At 43.5% G+C, this 18536-nt stretch overlaps 1 long non-coding RNA gene across 1 annotated transcript in view; it reads left to right on the forward strand.

The window, feature by feature from the left end:
• LOC148147584 (uncharacterized) overlaps window positions 1-18536 on the forward strand; it is a 32674-nt gene that overhangs the window by 2735 nt on the left and 11403 nt on the right. The window contains exons 3-4 of the long non-coding RNA XR_015759683.1: window positions 3777-3863; window positions 17817-17951. This is a non-coding gene — a long non-coding RNA (uncharacterized LOC148147584). The remainder of the gene's footprint in view (window positions 1-3776; window positions 3864-17816; window positions 17952-18536) is intronic.

An 18536-nucleotide genomic window follows, 5' to 3' on the forward strand; every position in this document is an offset into this window, starting at 1 on the left:
AATACTGGTCTGGACATAGAAAAGAATTTACTAGGTAAAAAGAAGGAAACCAGAGTCTAGATTAGAGTGGTGCTGGAAAAGCACAGCAGGTCAGGCAGCATCCAAGGAGCAGGAAAATCGACGTTTCGGGCAAAAGTGCTTCATCAGGAATAGAGCCCTGATGAAGGGCTTTTGCCTGAAACGTCGATTTTCATGTTCCTCGGATGCTGCCTGACCTGCTGTGCTTTTCCAGCATCACTCTAATCTAGATAGAGAAGAACTTCCCTGCTGTGCTTCAAAATATTTCACTTACATCCACCTGTGATGGGAAAATGGGCTTCACTTTGGATGCCCTATTCAAAGGCAACGTTTCGAATTGTGCAGCACACTCTCAGTACTGGACTGACCTGTCAGCTTAGGCTAATTGGCTAAGGTCTGTGACAAGTTAGAATCCACAATGTTTTAACTTAAAACCAAGCATTCTTCCACCAAACTAAACCTGTTTTTCCAAGAAGCCCTTTACTTTGAGCTTCAGTAAAGCCCCATGACATATGGTTTAAAGCTCAATATCTAACTCACTATATTACCGACTTTCCTTCTCTCCCTTTCTCACCCCAGCCACCATATTTACATTTTTAAAAAATTATTTTGCTTCCTCTACTAAGATTTCCAGGCCAGAGCTCCTGGAAAAAGACCAAGATGCTTTCATGTGCGATGTGATTAGATTCTCATGGATTTTGGATGTGCACCTGATGCAGCCACAGAGAGTCAGAACATTATGTCATTCACATCTGCCACAAAACACACCACTGCCAAGAAGCAATCAGCTGTAACAAATACTCAAACAGAAAAAATATTACTCATCCACCACAAATGATTAGCTAGCACACCCTGAACAGCTCAGTCAGACTTTATTATATTAATCATCTAATCTTTTGACAAACTGCAGCTTTCAGAATGATAGGGTATTCTGTTGCTGTAAATATTTGACATAACTTAATTACCATCAGATTTTGTTTGTTGTGAAAGGCCCTGTCATATAGGCTTTATCTCTCCCTCTGCCCCCTATTTGCCATCTATTTTGAATTTAACTCAAGTAAAAGAAAGATCAGTGCATTTTTAAAATATTGTTTACAATTGCCCTTGGCACCTCTCAAGAAGCACATGAAAATAATTCAGACACAAGGGGAATTTATTCCACTCTATACAGTGAGCACAGGGCACAAGTACTTCAATGTGAAGGATTTTGGCTTTCAGATCACCATTTTAACTTCTCACTGCAATTTGGTTGTGGAGGTAGATCAGTTGCTCACAAACTTATACAAAACAGAAGTAAAGGAGCTCAACTGAATTTTAATCCTACAAAGAAGACGCTGATTCAATCAAACTGCCTACAACTGCACAGCACCACCAGCAGAAGGTGATATAACACCTTCTCTGCTACTGTTCGAGCATTGTTGGTGAAAATGTTTTTCTCCCCATCGATAGTCAAATTTTCTTTGAAAGGTCCATTAACCTCAATGTTCTGAATCTCTGTGTTAATGATTAGATTCCCTACAGTGTGGAAACAGGCCCTTCGGCACAACAAGTCCACACCGACCTTCCGAAGAGTAACCCACCCAGACCCATTCCCCTCTGACTAATACGCCTAACATTATGGGCAATTTAACATGGCCAATTTACCTGACCCGCACATCTTTGGACTGTGGGAGGAAACCAGAGCAAACCCACACAGAAACAGGGAAAAGGTGCAAACTCCACACAGACAGTCACCCAAGGCTGGAATTGAACCTGGGACCCTGGAGCTGTGAGGCAGCAGTGTTAACCACGGAGCCACCATGCCACACAATGTTGAACAAGAGGGGCTATCATGGCTGCTCCTCTTTTATACACCTAATGTTAACCATGATGGGGAGGTGCAGGTGGTGGACTGCAGTGGTCCAAGTTAAAAATCACACAACACCAAGTTATAGTCCAACAGGTTTATTTGGAAGTACAAGCTTTTGAAGTGCTGCTCCTTTGTCAGGTAGCTCGCAACAAACAAAATCTGATGGTAATTAAGTTATGTGAAATATTTACAGCAACAGAATATCCTATCATTCTGAAAGCTGCAGTTTGTCAAAATGTTACATGATTAATGTAATAAAGTCTTACTGAGCTGCTCAGGATGTGCTAGCTAATCATTTGTGGTAGGTGAGTAATATTTTTTCTGTTTGAGCTAGCTACCCAATGAAGGTGCACTTGTGTAATTTTTAACCTAATGTGAAGCCCTGGCCAGAAGTGAGGTTTCTGACAGTCAGGGTTCAAGAACAATCACAGTTTATAATCTGGGTGATGTTTGTTGAGTAATGTGAGCCAATGTCAATCCAAGTGCAGACAGATAAGACCTGTAACATCTGATTTGATGGTTGTGAACTGAGCTAAATTTAGCAAATCCAGTTTCATAGCCAAACTCAAAACAATGTAGGAGTGATACAGGTTGGGGTGAACAAAGTTATAAATCACACAACACCAGGTTATAGTCCAACAGGTTTAATTGGAAGCACTAGCTTTCAGAGCACCGCTCCTTGATCAGGTGGTTGGGGTGAAAATACTGTTCTTGCATTTGTCCCATGTTTCTCTGCTGCATCTAAATGAATTACGAGGTGAGTTGATTTTGGAGTATGCTAACTGTTGCCTTGTAGGCAACACAATGTTGACTTGAGATTTCATTTCTGATGGTTGAAGAAGGAGTGGGAAAGATATTGGGAGAACTCTGCCTCTTCTGTAGGGTCAGCGCACGGGCTCTTTATTTTACTGGAATGATAGTCTAGCTTATGAGTTCAAACCTTTTTCTGAAACGAAGATAAAGATGTTACTAAAGCTAAGACCAAGAAAGCAATATGTATGTATCTGCTTCAAGAACATGCATTGTGTGTCCAAATGCTATCTTGTGATTTTTGTTTTGTCAGATACTCAATATTCAATATTGTTGAACTAATGAAAATGGGACATGTTTGTTTCAATGTATGGCTATCAAAGTCCACTGATTAATTTGGTCAAAATCAAGTTTGAGATTAGTCAGATTGCATTGAGCCTCGGAGTTAAGCCTATAATCACAGCACAACGCACAATCTGAGGCCTTGTTTCAATCAGGGTGTTATATGAACCCACTTGGGCCCCTGGATTGGGCTCCTACATGTAGAATTCACACTTGAAGGAAAATCAACGTCTTGTGTATCCTTACCTCAGCAAGTCAGTGCCTTCAGCTGGCGAGCAGACACATCCCATTAGGACTTAAAACTGTACAAATGTACGAGGTTGTAAAATCTTCTGGTTCAACATGGTTTAGGTTAAGCAGCAATCACTCACTGTGCATGTTGAGAAAATGAATAATGAAACTTGAAAGGGCAAATTAAGAATCACATTCCCCACAGGCCTAGTTTGTAACTATATACTGTGTTGTATCAAACAAGAGTGAATGAAGGGACCAGGTCAATGTAAAATAAGTTAAAAGGTCATTCATTCAAACTTATTATGTTTAACATCAAAATTCTATGACACATAAAATGACTATGGCACAAAATATTGACACTCAAGGCCCAGATATTTAATGTCAGTGATCTGTGAGGCCTGGCAACAGCCTAGTTTTTAAATTTAAATTGTCTCCGCTTCCACATCTACTTAAAGGTTCCACTTCCTGCTGCATAGTGAATTATCACACTCAGTTTGAAGTCCATTTAGAAAATGCTCAGCTCTGTATATTAATGGCTTCGACTGTTTCACATTCTATAACAGTAATTAATTTTTACTTACAGATCAGTGAATAGAGCAGAGGAGGTCGTTGTGTCAGTGAACTTAAACCTATAAGAATCATCACGGTTCTTACATTGCCTTATAACAAAGTAAGTACATTTCCCACACTGTCTTCTCTGTTTCTCATTCCCTCTTCTCCTTAAGCCCACCTTTGTTTCTTTCTGCTTTTCTTATCTCTCGTTTCAGTCTGTCCTTTTCGCTTTGTCTCATCTCCCATTCTTTCTTTTCATTTCTTCCCTCTCTCTATCTATTCATTTACATAGAAACATATAAAAGAGGAGCAAGAGTTGGTCATTTGGCCCTTTCAATCTGATCATGGCTGTTCATCCTACTCAGTCCTCTGTTCCTGCTTTCTCCCCACAGCCTTTAATCCCTGTAGCCCTAAAAACCATATCTAACTCCTTGTTGAAAACATTCAATGCTTTGGCCTCAACCAGTTTCTGTGGCAGAGAATTTCACAGGCTCCTCACTCTCTGGGTGAAGAAATTTCTCCTCATCTCAGTCCTAAATGATCCACCCTGTATCCTTAGACTGTGACCCATAGTCCTGCAATCCCAGTCATCAAGAATGTCTTTGCTGCATTTATTCTATCTAATCCTGCACTTGGTTTTTCACTTCATATTTTCATTGTGGTAATTTAGGAAATATTGCAGCCAAATTATACACAAGACCCCATAAGCATCAATCTGATAATGGTTCGATCATTTGTGGTTGATGTTGCTTGAGAGATTAAGTTTGGCCAGGCAGAAAGGTACTATGCCCATCTCAGAGGCCCAATATGGTTGGAGTTTAACATCTCTTATTAAAAATATCACTGCCAACAATACAGCACTCCTGCAGCTGCCTACATTTGCATTTGCGTCTGATTCAAGTAAATCCATAACCTTCTGGCTGAAAGGTCAAAGACCACAACAGTGTGCAGTGCTGTCTCTCAGCAAGTTCCCCAGATCAGCGTTTGGAATTTAAACAAAATGTAAACAACTTGAGAAATGCTACAGTGCAGCAATGTCAGTCAACTCCCTGCAAAGAAATCAGGAAATTAGTGGCAGAGTCCGGGGCGGGATTGGTGGGGGCGGGAGGGGGTGTGGTTTGCAGGGGTTGGGGGTGGATCTAGTAATTTGATTTAGAGTTTGGGGAGATGGTTTTTTTGGAGAACGCAAAGTAGGTCATTCTGTTCCCAGGGCCAATAAGGGAAAAAAACTCTATTCTAAACAAAAAAAATTCCTCACCTGTCAAAGAGTAAGTAGCTATGTTGATCATTGGATTCTTGCTGTTTTAAGGGCAAGCAGGAAGCCCTCCCAGTGGAATTTTGAATATTATTGCCATCCAATTTGTACTGTGCTGTACAGAATAGAGGACTCCTGTTTTGATGCATTACCCTTTCTGAGTGAGCTTCCCTAAACTATGGGAGCAGAAGTGATACTGCATTTGGCTTCCAGATCCACAGGCCATGTTGCTGGCAACAAGCCAGGGCTTCTGCCCCTCACTGCTATCGAGCATAGTCATTCTCAAAGTGTGGCCCTTTGTCTACTGCCGGTTCCTTAGCTGATCCTGCAGGCATCCAAATGCAACTCACCAATGTGCAATGTCATGGCTGCGGCCATGTGAGACAACAGGCCAGAACCCTCATCTGCACTGCTCAAAGAATGTCACTCAGCTCCCACTTGTGCAACATGAATTTTGGGAAAGCATATCAGAGCAGGACTAAACACTTTATGGTAAGGTCCTAGGACATGTTGCTGAACAAAGAGACCTTGCAATGCAGGTTCATAGTTCCTTGAAATTGAGTCAGGTAGCTAGGATAGTAAAGAAGGCGTTTGGTATGCTTTCCTTTATTGGTCAGAGTATTGAGTACAGGAGTTGGGAGGTCATGTTGTGGCTGTACAGGACATTGGTTGGGCCACTTTTGGAATATTGTGTGCAATTTTGGTCTCCTTCCTATCGGAAGGATGCTGTGACACTTAAAGGGTTCCAAAAAGATTTACAAGGATGTTGCCAGGGTTGGAGGATTTGAGCTACAGGGAGAGGCTGAATAGGCTGGGACTGTTTTCCCTGGAGCGTCGGAGGCTGAGGGGTGAGCTTAAAGACCTTTATAAAATCATGAGCAGCAAGGATAGGGTAAATAGACAAGGTCCTTTCTCTGGGGTGGCGGAGTCCAGAACTAGAGGGCATAGGTTTAGGGTGAGAAGGGAAAGATATAAAAGAGACCTAAAGGGCAACATTTACACACAGTCGGTCGTGCTTGTATGGAATGAGTTGCCAGATGAAGTGGTGGATGCTGGTACAATTACAGCATCTAAAAGGCATCTGGATGGGTATTTGAATAGGAAGGGTTTGGAGGAATATAGCCAAGTGCTGGCAAATGGGACGAGATTAGGTTAGGATATCTGGTCTGTATGGACGAATTGGACCGAAGGGTCTGTTTCCATGCTATACATCTCTATGACTCTATGGGTCATCATAGTGTGAGCCACAACAGTGTACTTCTCTAAGCAATGTTTATGTTATTCTCCAATTTGTTTAATATAGCTGTAAGGTGAGTATGGTTTCTCAGAAAATATTGTTGTGATGATTTCATAGCACATTTTAGACAGAGCATTAAACAAGCATGGTTCCCTTTCAGCTTTATAATATGAAAATTGTCAACTTTTGCTTCTGGCATGAACTAATAAGTTACTTACATCTAATTGAAATACATAATGCACATAGATTTATTACATTTGATTGTGAAAAAGCAGCAAATATTCATAAGTTCCCATCAATTTTGCTGAATTTCTTCAGTGTAGAAAGCAAAAGTGAGTGAGACCAGTCAGTGGTAAGGTGGGTCTTTTTATACTAGCTAAGTAATGATTAGGGTAAAGTTGCTACCTGATCACAGGGCTACAACAGCATTAGAGGCAGAGAGACAACTAGTAGTGGTTTAATCTGAAGGTCACCACACCTTAGGCAAGGGGAAAGGTTGAGAAGGAGCGTCCTTAATGGTAAACTCAGCTCGTGCAAGAATTGAAGCCACACTGTTGGCATTATTCTGTATAATAAACTATCCATCCAGCCAACTGAACTAACTTATCTACCCTACTATCTAAATCGTTAGCAAATGAGAAAGTTACAGAACCTCTAATCTAGCGAGTGCTGCTTGAGAATTGGACATTTGGATAGAACAGGGTTTACTCATGGTGTATTCATGAGTCAGGAAGAAAGAAACTTAGCAAAGTGACAGAGCTGTGGATTTTATTAAGCATTACAAATATGTTTGAAAGGTTTAATTGGAAGCACACTAGCTTTCGGAGCGACGCTCCTAGAGTGCTTCCAATTAAACCTGGTGGACTATAACCTGGTGTTGTGTGATTTTTAACTTTGTACACCCCAGTCCAACACCAGCATCTCTGAATCATGTTTGAAAGGTGCAGTCTTTCATTTAAGCCATATTAGATTCCACTGATAAATAAGTGCATGCTCTGTGTGGCATATTTTCTAGTTTCATATCACAATTTAGTAATTATCATTCAGTTTTAATGGTGCATAATTTACAAGCAAAAGTGAAATGAACAAGATTGCTTTTGGAAATGGGACTAATTGGTCACTTTTTTAGACACTTGGCGCTGGCACAATGAGTCAAAAGAACTTTTTATGTGCTGCGTCATGCTCTGAATCTCGATCATTATCGAGGTTTCTTTTCCCCCACCGTTTCTGAAAGGGAATGTATTGCAGGGATATGCTTCAGGGCAGCATAAGTGGCCACATGTGGAGTTGAAGACTGAGAGTCACCAAATACGGCCAACCATTATCCCATTCGCACTTGCCATTCACATGCACTTACTTTCAAACAGACATTGATTACTTAGTAATGACTGGAGGCAGGAACCCTGCCTGATTTATTTGCCCTCCCCTCCCCAAGTTGCATCCAGGGGTGCTGAGACCAATTTTAATGTCCAGCCTGCTGCTGGTGCTGAGATCAGCAAACTGCATACAGCAGAACGTTTAAGTAGTCACAGAGATTGGATCTGGCTTCGATGGTAAAAATAAACAGCACTTAATTCAGACATTTGGTGCCACCTAGTGATTATATTCAACTCTCTAATAATCAGTACAGAGCCAAACACTTAAGTTATTCTACTATAGCAGTGTCAAAGGGACGTAACCAACTTTCTCTGACGAAATGTTAGGTATGTTTAAAATAAAATCAACACCATCACACCTGAAAGTAAATCACTCATTAACACGAGACTTCAATTAGGTTGACGCAATGGACTTGAAGTCATGGATGAAGAAAAACTAGAATTTCCATCCTGAAGTTTGTAGTCACTCTAAAATAACACATTATAAAGAGAAAAATGTGATAATAAACAAGGTCATGGATAAATGGATAAAAGGTAAAGTTGCCATAGTCCTTGCGGACCATGGGGCTTCTTTCTCATTAGAGAGGGACAACAGTTGGTGGTTTAACCTGAGCATCACTCTGCCTCAGGTAAACAGAGCAATTGGGAAGGAGAATGTTAACCTCAGTCAGTGCTAGAATCGAGTCACCACTGTTGGCATTACAATGCAAACCAGCCAACTTAGCTAACTGACCCCAAAAAGAAATGGATAAATACTGGACTGAAGGCATTAATTAATTTTCTAACTGATAATTGGTGTGGGCTGGTGGGGGGAGGTGAGTGTGTTTGTCACTGATCACTTTTAATTGGTGGGGTTATATGCCAACAGTTCATAAAGGGCTTGAATCTAGGGGAAGGTGCTCTGAATGCTTTGCTACTGGTGCATAGTTTGGCGGACCTTCCTTGGAAGAGGTAGCATGTTCTTTATCAGCTCTTAGGCTGACTGACTGGACTCCAGTGCCTCATGAAAGTACCTCCAATGTTACCATGTGTCAAAGTATCTTGCAGCAAGTTGTCATGGAGTCAGAGAGATATACAACATGGAAACAGACACTTTGGTTCAACTTGTTCCCGCTGACCAGATATCCTAAATTAATATAGTCCCATTTGCCAGGCATTTCACCCATACCCTCTAAACACTTTCTCTTCATATCCCTAACCAGATGCCTTTTAAATACTGTAATTGTTCCAGCCCCCACCACTTCCTCTGGCAGCTCATTCCATGTACGCACCATCCTCTGTGTGAAAGGTTTGCCCCTTTGCTCCCTTTAAAATCTTTCCCCTCTCACCTTAAACTTATGCCCTCTAGATTTGAACTCCACTAGCTTGAGGAAAAAGATATTGTGTGTAGTTGTGTCATAAATATTAAGTCTTGTTGTGTTCAGAAACCTGGTTTGTAATTTCTGTCAATCTGAGTCTAAAAGGTAAATAAATTGGGGAGTCCTACTTATTTTTAAAAATCTTTAGCTTTTGTGATGATTCCAGGAGTAACAGTGCCTGATTTGCCATTGAGGTGAAACAATTTAGGTTTTTTTAAATGAATAGACAATACAAGGCCTGTTAATGATTGTATTATAACGTTACCACAGAAGGAAAAAAGGACATTTTATTTCTTTGATTAGTTTTGGAAACATTGTAATCAGAAGTCTGAATTTAATGAAATGCAGATAATCTGTTATAGTCCGGTAATCACATTACTAAGTTCGTGAATGCTTTTATTTATAATAGATGGTGACTATTAAATGGGTGGCTCAGTGGTTAGCCTCACAGCACCTCACAGCACCAGGGATCCAGGTTCAATTGTGTGGAGTTGTTCGTTCTCCCCATATATGTGTAGGTTTCCTTCGGGTGCTCCGGGTCCTCCACGCTAAATAGCCCATAGTGTCCAGGGATGCGAAGGCTAGGTGGACTAGCCATGGGAAATGTGGGGTTAGAAGGGTGGGGGATGGTGGAGTCTGGGTGGGATGCTGGGTGGGAGGGCCTGTCTGGACATGATGGACCAAATGGCCTTCTTGCACACTGAAGGGATTCTATTAGTTGTCAAAACATATACGTATAGTGAGTACCTTCTGCAACTAAGCTCTGAGGGGTTGGAATGCAGGATATTAGCCCCCAAAATGACATCTTAGTTTAATTTTAAATATGCTTTGAACATTTGCTCTTTATTCAGGGTCCCTTTACAGGTATTGCTTGGTGAGCACCTGTTTCACTGGGTTGGAAAGAGCTGCAAGACGGAATAGCCAATAAAGTCTATTCACAAACGAAGGTGGCTTGGTTTTCTGTCTCAAGGACTTGCTTCGATCCAGATAGACACTGTGGACAGGTACAATAAATAATTGAAAGGCCAAGTAGAGTATTGGTCTTTATCTCAAAGGTTTGAATACAAAGCCTCTGAAGCTATGTCCCAGTTCCTATAAATCACTGATTGGGTTTCACCTTGTGTACTGGTTCTGGAAACCTCACTTTCAGGAAAATACATTGACTTTGAAGTTGGAGAAATGCAGACTTATTCGCATTATTCCCAGTGCTAAAATGGTGATCGATTAGGATGGTTTGCATAGACTTACATTCAAGTAGGAGGTAATTGAGATGTATACTTGATTAAAGGGGTTGATAGGCTAAATCTTTTTTCTCTAGTCAAGCAAGCTCAGAACCAAGAGGCATAAACTTAAAATTAGACTTAAGCCATTCTGGGGTGATTTCACAAATTCATCTTTAAACAACAGGTCATGGAAGTCTATAACTCTTTCCCAAAAACACTGTTCTGGTTCAGGATCAATTAAAAGTGTCAAAACAGTTTTTTTTTTGAAGAAGAAGAATGTTTAGGTACTGACACAACACAAGTAAACGGAGGTAGGGTATCAGCCAAAATCTAATTAAACAGCAGATCAGAATTGTGCAGCTGCTTAGTCTGTTCCAGTTCCTAAATTGCTTCTTGAATTAAATTGGTTCAACAACGAGTCTGGGGAAAGGCCCATGCCATTGGCTACCCCAATGTCTTAGGTGAGAAACAGTTCTTATACTTGGTGCAAGATTTGACACGAGGGTTGGGTCCTCGGTTCGCAATTCTTCACCAGAACTGATGATCCTGGAGCCGGAAGGGCACTTAATTGGGAAAGATGGTGGCATAACCAAACCTTCACCAGAATTCAGTTCCTGGTGGGAAGCCCTTTGGGTGATCTGACTGCCCCATCACCAAATGAAATCCTTAAGTGGCCGGTTCAGGGCTGTTTAAGGGTCTCATACCACCACCACTGGGACTAACCTAACTACAAATGGGTCAGCTGCTGAGTAGCATGTACAACAGATCAAACTGTATGGCCTGCTTATTACCTTTTATGGAGAGACAGTGGTAGTGGGGAGGGGCATGTGTTACTGGAAGGGTAGGGTTTGTGCAGTGGGAGGGGGGCATGTCCCATCAAAAGCAACCAGTGCCTGATCAAGGAAATGTAAATCAGACAAAGGAGGGAGCACTATGGGTGCCACTTCCCTGCCCTTGCTCCCCAGCTCCCGATTCCTCTCTCCATTACCCCCAACACAAGAAACTCCTTCCACACCCCAAACTTCCTATATCTTTGTTCTGATCTTCCACAATCTTGGGAGTCTTGTGAGCTCGCTTTGCAGCAACCACCACCCCCCTCTGGGGCCGTAATGGGTAGTGAAACTGTAGGTCTCAGCCTGGCCAGCCACTCTCACTGAGTGGGACTTCTGCCCCAGGGGGATTGATTCCAGGGGAAGGTGACTTTGCCACTACATAGTTTGGTGGACCTTCCTTGAAAGAAGTAGTATGTTCTTTGTCAGCTCTTAGGCTGACTGACTGGACTCCAGTGCCTCATGAAGGTTTCTCCAATGTTACCATGTGTCAAAGTATCTGGCTGCAAGCTGTCCTAGAGTCATAGAGATGTACAGCACGGAAACAGACCCTTCGGTCAAACTCACCCATGCCGACCACATATCCTAAGTTAATCTAGTCCTATTTGCCAACGCTTGGTCCATTTCCCTCTAAACTCTTCCTATTCATGTACCCATCTAGATGCCTTTTAAATGATGTAATTGTACCAGCCTCCACCATTTCCTTTGGTAGCTCAATCCATACACGCACTACCCACTGTGTGAAAAAGTTTCCCCTTAGGTCCCTTTGAATCTTTCTTGTCTCACCTTAAGCAATGCCCTTTAGTTCTGGACTCCCCACCCCAGTGAAATGACCTTGTCTATTTACCCTATCCTGCCCCTCATGACTTTATAAAGATTAGATTTCCTACAGTGTGGAAACAGGCCCTTCGGCCCAACGAGTCCAAACCGACCCTCTGAAGAGTAACACACCCAGACCCATTTCCTTCTGACTAATTTAGCATGGCCAATTTACCTGACCTGCACATCTTTGGATTGTGGGAGGAAACCGGAGCATCCGGAGGAAACCACGCAGACACGGGGAGAATGTGCAAACTCCACACAGACAGTCACCTGAGGCTGGAATCAAACCTGGGACCCTGCTGTGAGGCAGCAGTGCTAACCACTGAGCCATGTGCCACCCCTGTAAGGTCACCCCTCAACCTCCAATGCACCAGGGAAAACAGCCTCTCCCTAAAGCTCCAACCCTGGCAATGTCTATTAATATTGAACACTATGCAGTCCACCTTATGAATTTGTTTCCACAGCATATGTCATTGTCCATTGGGGATCAGAGGAGATATTGACGTGATACTTTCCATGCATGAAGAAACACTTGCATTTTTTAATGACTTTTTCATGATAATGTAAATTTCTTCACAGATTAGTTACCTTGAAAGGCAATCATTGTTGTTATGTGGGCAAACATAGTAACTATTCCTCATTTAAGATGGTCACACTGTGAAGAGTCTTGGTACTGTTCTTATTTTGATGGTCATGCTGTGGAGAAGCCCGTGTTGGACTGGGGTGGACAAAGTTAAAAATCACACAACACCAAGTTATAGTCCAACAGGTTGATTTGGGAGTATTAGCTTGTGGAGCGCTGCTCCTTCCTAGTTACTGACGTCGGAGCGGCACTCCAAAAGCTAGTGCTTCCAAATAAACCTGTTGGACTATAACCTGGTGTTGAGTGATTTTTAACTTTATTTTGATGGTGATATTGGTTGAGAGAGGAAAGTTGGCCAGGATAGCAGTAGAACACCACACTCTCCTTCATGTTGCAGATATGACTTAACATCCCACTCACACAATGCGATATTCAATAATCCAAACCAGCTAGCTGCTTTTTTGTTGTGTTTTGGTGACCGAAGTGGCTTAGAATGAAATCAGTCTATGTAATCTTCACTACTTCTAACATCCTGCAAAAAATAAAGATTGCAGATGCAATTTGACACTTTAATTTGGAAAAATGCCATCTGCAAGAGTTTATAATTAATCTTCTTTTACATCTGGCTGTATTCCATATTCATAAAGCTAAATTTGTTCAGTTTAAAATTAATTGGATTATTGTTAAAAATATGAAATGGGAAAACCTCCACTAAACTCTCCAATGATTAAATGATACAATACCTTTTAAACCCTAATGTGCAGGATTGAATTTCTCTCAAATTATGAAACTAATTGTCACAAGTTTCTATTAGACTTTCTATTTCTGTCCTCTTAAAGAGCCCCATTTTTGGAGCTTTCAGAGACAATGTCTTAGAGCAGTAAGGGCCAGGGAAATCTGGGTGACTGTTTTGAATGCAGAGTTTTCAATTTTCCCCTCAGCTTCTCTCACCTGATTTCCACAGAAGTCAATTTAAAACAGGAGTCACTGGATTGCCTCACAGCCTGTCGTATAAAGCCATCAGAAAATTGTCAGCATTCTACAGGGGAGATAATGGCCTAGTGGTATTTTCACTCAACTATTAATCCAGAAGGCAAAAGTGAGGACTGCAGATGCTGGAAATCAGAGTTTAGATCAGAGTGGTGCTGGAAAAGCACAGCGGGTCAGGCAGCATCCAGAGAGCAGGAAAATTGACATTTCAGGCAAAAGCCCTTCAATTAATCCAGAAACTCAGCTAAGGTTCTGGGAATGTGGGGTCACATTCTGGACTGATGGTGGAATTTGAATTCAGTAAAATAAAATCGAAAAGTAAGAACCCATGAAACCATTGGCAATTGTCTGAAAAACACATCTGGCTCACTAATGTCCTTCAGGGAAGGAAATCTGTCATTCTTACCCTGCCCTGGCTTAGCAAGTCTTTCAGTTCAAGGGCAGTAAGGGACAGGAAATAAATGCTTGCCAGCCACTGATACACAAGTCCTATGACTGGAGGCCAAACGCCAGCTCGCAGATACCTCCTCCTACTGCCCCCTTGACCATGACCCCACCCGCCACCACCAAACCATCATCTCCCAGACCGTCCATAACCTCATCACCTCGGGTGATCTCCCATCCACCGCCTCCAACCTCATAGTCCCACAACCCCGCACCTCCCATTTCTACCTCCTGCCCAAAATCCACAAACCTGACTGCCCCAGCCGACCCATTGTCTCCGCCTGCTCCTGCCCCACCGAACTCAGCTCTGCGTACCTTGACACCGTCCTGTCCCCCTTAGTCCAAGAACTCCCCACCTACGTTCGGGACACCACCCATGCCCTCCACCTGCTCCATGATTTTCGCTTCCCCGGTCCCCAACGCCTTATTTTCACCATGGACATCCAGTCCCTGTACACCTCCATCCCCCATCACGAAGGACTCAAAGCCCTCCGCTTATTTCTTTCCCGCCGTACCGACCAGTACCCTTCCACTGACACCCTCCTTCGACTGACTGAACTGGTCCTCACCCTGAACAACTTCTCTTTCCAATCCTCCCACTTCCTCCAAACGAAAGGAGTAGCCATGGGCACCCGCATGGGCCCCAGCTATGCCTGCCTCTTCGTAGGATATGTGGAACAATCCATCTTCCGCAACTACACTGGCCCCACCCCCCACCTTTTCCTCCGCTACATCGATGACTGCATCGGCACCGCCTCGTGCTCCCACGAGGAAGTTGAACAGTTCATCCACTTCACCAACACCTTCCACCCCGACCTCAAATTCACCTGGACAGTCTCAGATTCCTCCCTCCCCTTCCTCGACCTTTCTATTTCTATCTCAGGCGACCGAATCAACACGGACATCTACTACAAACCGACCGACTCCCACAGCTACTTGGACTACACCGCCTCCCATCCTGCCCCCTGTAAAAACGCCATCCCATTCTCCCAATTCCTTCGACTCCGCCGCATCTGCTCCCAGGAGGACCAGTTCCAAAAACGCACAACCCAGATGGCCTCCTTCTTCAAGGACCGCAATTTCCCCCCCGACGTGGTCGACGATGTCCTCCACCGCATCTCCTCCACTTCCCGCTCTTCCGCCCTTGAACCCCGCCCCTCCAACCGCCACCAGGACAGAACCCCACTGGTCCTCACCTACCACCCCACCAATCTCCATGTACAGCGCATCATCCGCCGTCATTTCCGCTACCTCCAAACGGACCCCACCACCAAGGATATATTTCCCTCCCCTCCCCTATCAGCATTCCGTAAAGACCACTCCCTCCGTGACTCCCTCGTCAGATCCACACCCCCCACCAACCCAACCTCCACTCCCGGCACCTTCCCCTGCAACCGCAGGAGGTGCAAGACTTGCGCCCACACCTCCCCCCTCACCTCCCTCCAAGGCCCCAAAGGAAACTTCCATATCCGCCACAGATTCACCTGTACCTCCACACATATCATCTATTGCATCCTCTGCACCCGATGTGGCCTCCTCTATATTGGGGAGACAGGCCGGCTACTTGTGGAGCGTTTCAGAGAACACCTCTGGGACATCCGGACCAACCAACCCAACCACCCTGTAGCTCAACATTTCAATTCCCCCTCCCACTCCACCAAAGATATGCAGGTCTTTGGACTCCTCCATCGTCAGACCACAACAAAACGACGGTTGGAGGAAGAACGCCGCATCTTCCGGCTAGGAACCCTCCAACCACAAGGGATGAACTCGGATTTCACCAGTTTCCTCATTTCCCCTCCCCCCACCCTGTCTCAGTCAAATCCATCAAATTCAGCACCGCCTTCCTAACCTGAGATCTTCTTCCCGACCTCTCCGCCCCCACCCCAGTCTGACCTATCACCCTCACCTTGACCTCTTTCCACCTATCACATTTCCGACGCCCCTCCCCCAAGTCCCTCCTCCCTACCTTTTATCTTAGCCTGCTGGACAAACTTTCCCCATTCCTGAAGAAGGGTTTATGCCCGAAACGTCGATTCTCCTGTTCCCTGGATGCTGCCTGACCTGCTGCGCTTTTCCAGCAACACATTTCCAGCTATGACTGAACCAAAAAAGGGACAGTTCCCTTTGGGACACTGTGGTCCACTCCTCCTCCATTCCTAGCATTTCTTCACGGCCCCTTCCCATGCAATCGCTGGAAGTGTGATACCTGACTGTTTCCCTCCTCCCTCATCATCTAAGGCCTCAGGCATATCTTCCAGGTGAAGCAGCAGTTAGCCTGTACGTCATTCAATCAAGTCTACTATATTTGCTGTTCAAAGTGTGGTCTCCTATTCACTAGGGAGATGAAATAGGGACTGCATGACCACTTTGCAGAACACCTCCATTTTATCCTCAAAATTGACCCCGAGCTTCCAGCTGCCTGCCACTTCAACACACCTCCCTATGTTTCCTAGCTAACATTTCTGTTGAAGGCCTCCAGCGAGGTGAAGTTCAAACTGGAAGAACAGCATCTCATTTTCCGCTTGGGAACCCTGCAGCCTCTAGAACTCAACACTGAGTTCAATAAATTTAGAGTTCTGAGGAAGGGTCACTCAACTTGAAGAATTAACTCTGATTTTTCTTTGCAAGAGCTACCAGACCTGCTGAGCTTTTCCAGCAATTTCTGTTCTTGTGTCAATAAAGTTAGGGTGTGATTCTATCCTTCCATGTTTTTTATCTACCCTATACCTAGTCCTGTTATGACATGTGTTGCTTATACCATATTTTAGCATCTATTCTCATGTGCTCCTAGGTCACATTATATGGGTTGCATTCAGTACAGCTCACTTATTTTCTCCCACTGTTATTGTCACTTATTCAGCTCTTCTTCTGTCCTGGCCTGCTATGCACAACCCTTTTGTTTACCTACCCCTTTTATCTCTCTCTCTCTCTCTCTCTCTCTCTCTCTCTCTCGCTCTCCCCCTCCCTCTCTCTCTTACCAGGCTCCATCTCCACACAGGTGCTCACCTCTCCCTGTGCCCCCACCTCTGACTTCACATTCAGCATAAATACTACTTTTTTCTCGCTGCTACTAGCTCTGATTAACAGTCGCTGACCTCAAAACACTGACTGCTTTCTTCCCACAGATATGGCCAGATCTGCTGAGTTTCTCCAGCAGTTTCTGTTTTTGTTTCAGATCTCCAGTACCCACAGTCCTTTGTTTTATTTCAGTATAAAACCATCACATCAATTTGAGGCCAATCTACTAAGACAAGGAATATCTAAGTGGTGATTCCTGGTTTGTGCTGGGGTTAGATGATGGTTGTCTAATTTGGCAGTTACCACCTTCCCAACCTCACCCCTTGCCTGAGGCATGATAGTCTTCAGGTTGAACTCACTACCTATCGTACTTCTCTAACGAGAAAGCAGTCCTGTGGTCTTCTAGGACTATGGCAACTTTACTTTTAATTTCCCAAATGAAGAGCAGTGACTTGATGTAAGAATAGGAGGATTGACAATGTCATGAAAGAAGGCATCTAAAAGGATCAGGAAACAAAGGGAGATGTTTTTCTACCCCCAAATAAACTTTTTTCACATATTCAATAGAGGGGCAAAATTCAACACTACCACAAAATGTTAGTGTTGGGTGTTTGACAGAAGTGTTATTGCAAAAATAAGCTCAAATTTGTTTTATCGTTACCTGATATCACTTGTTTTAAGCCCTCATTCGAAACAATGGGAACTGTGGCAGGTTACATATCACTGATCTAAAGGTGATCAGTGTTCATGTTTAATGCATCCCTACTGTTCATCTTAGCTCCCTTCAGTCAGACCTTCCATCTCCTCTCAGATTTCCAACAGCTTACTAGATTTGTCTTGAGTCTTAATCACACTTCTAACCTTGATAACTTTCTAAAACATTTCAACTTTTCTCAGTGAAAATCAAACTCTAGCTTCGTCTTTATATTTAGATCATTGACGCAAATGGAAACCAGGAGGAATACTCTCTGCTAGTGGGAGTCATGCCTAACACCAAAGGAGGATAGTTATGGTTGTTGGATATCAGGCATCGCAGTTCCAGGACACCTCTGCAGGAGTTCCTCAGGGTAATGTAATAGGCCCATCCATTTTCTGCTGCTTCAACAATGATCTTTGTTCCATTACAACATCAGATGTGGAGGTGCCAGTATTGGACTGGGGTGGACAAAGTTAAACATGATATGACACCAGGTTATAGTCCAACAGGTTTATTTGAAAGTACGACCTTCAGGAGCACTGCTCCTAACATCACATGTGAGAATGTTCACTGATGATTGCACAATGTTCAGCACTACTTGTGACTCCTCAGATACTGAAACAATCCATGTCGAAATGCAGCAAGACCTGGATAATATTAAGATTTGGATTGACAAGTGTCAAGCAACATTCATGCCACACATGTGCCAGCAATGACCTGGCCAAAAAGACAGAATCCAACCATCACCCCTCGATATACAATGGCATTACCAGCACTGAAACCCTCCCAGATTGTTTCAGTAAAATTGAGTCTGACTGATGACCCATAACTCCTCATGGGTGCCCAGTCTTGAATAGCTAGATCTGTTTGAAATCTATCTCATTTAGCACTCAGTCCATTTTCCAAGTGCTGCTTGATGTGGAAGAGTGCTGATTCATCAGCTGAGGGGAAGTAT

The sequence above is a fragment of the Chiloscyllium plagiosum genome, unplaced genomic scaffold, assembly GCF_037043375.1.
Source record: "Chiloscyllium plagiosum isolate Xiang-an unplaced genomic scaffold, Cpla_swu_hap1 HiC_scaffold_16, whole genome shotgun sequence".
Classification (NCBI taxonomy): Eukaryota; Metazoa; Chordata; class Chondrichthyes; order Orectolobiformes; family Hemiscylliidae; genus Chiloscyllium; species Chiloscyllium plagiosum.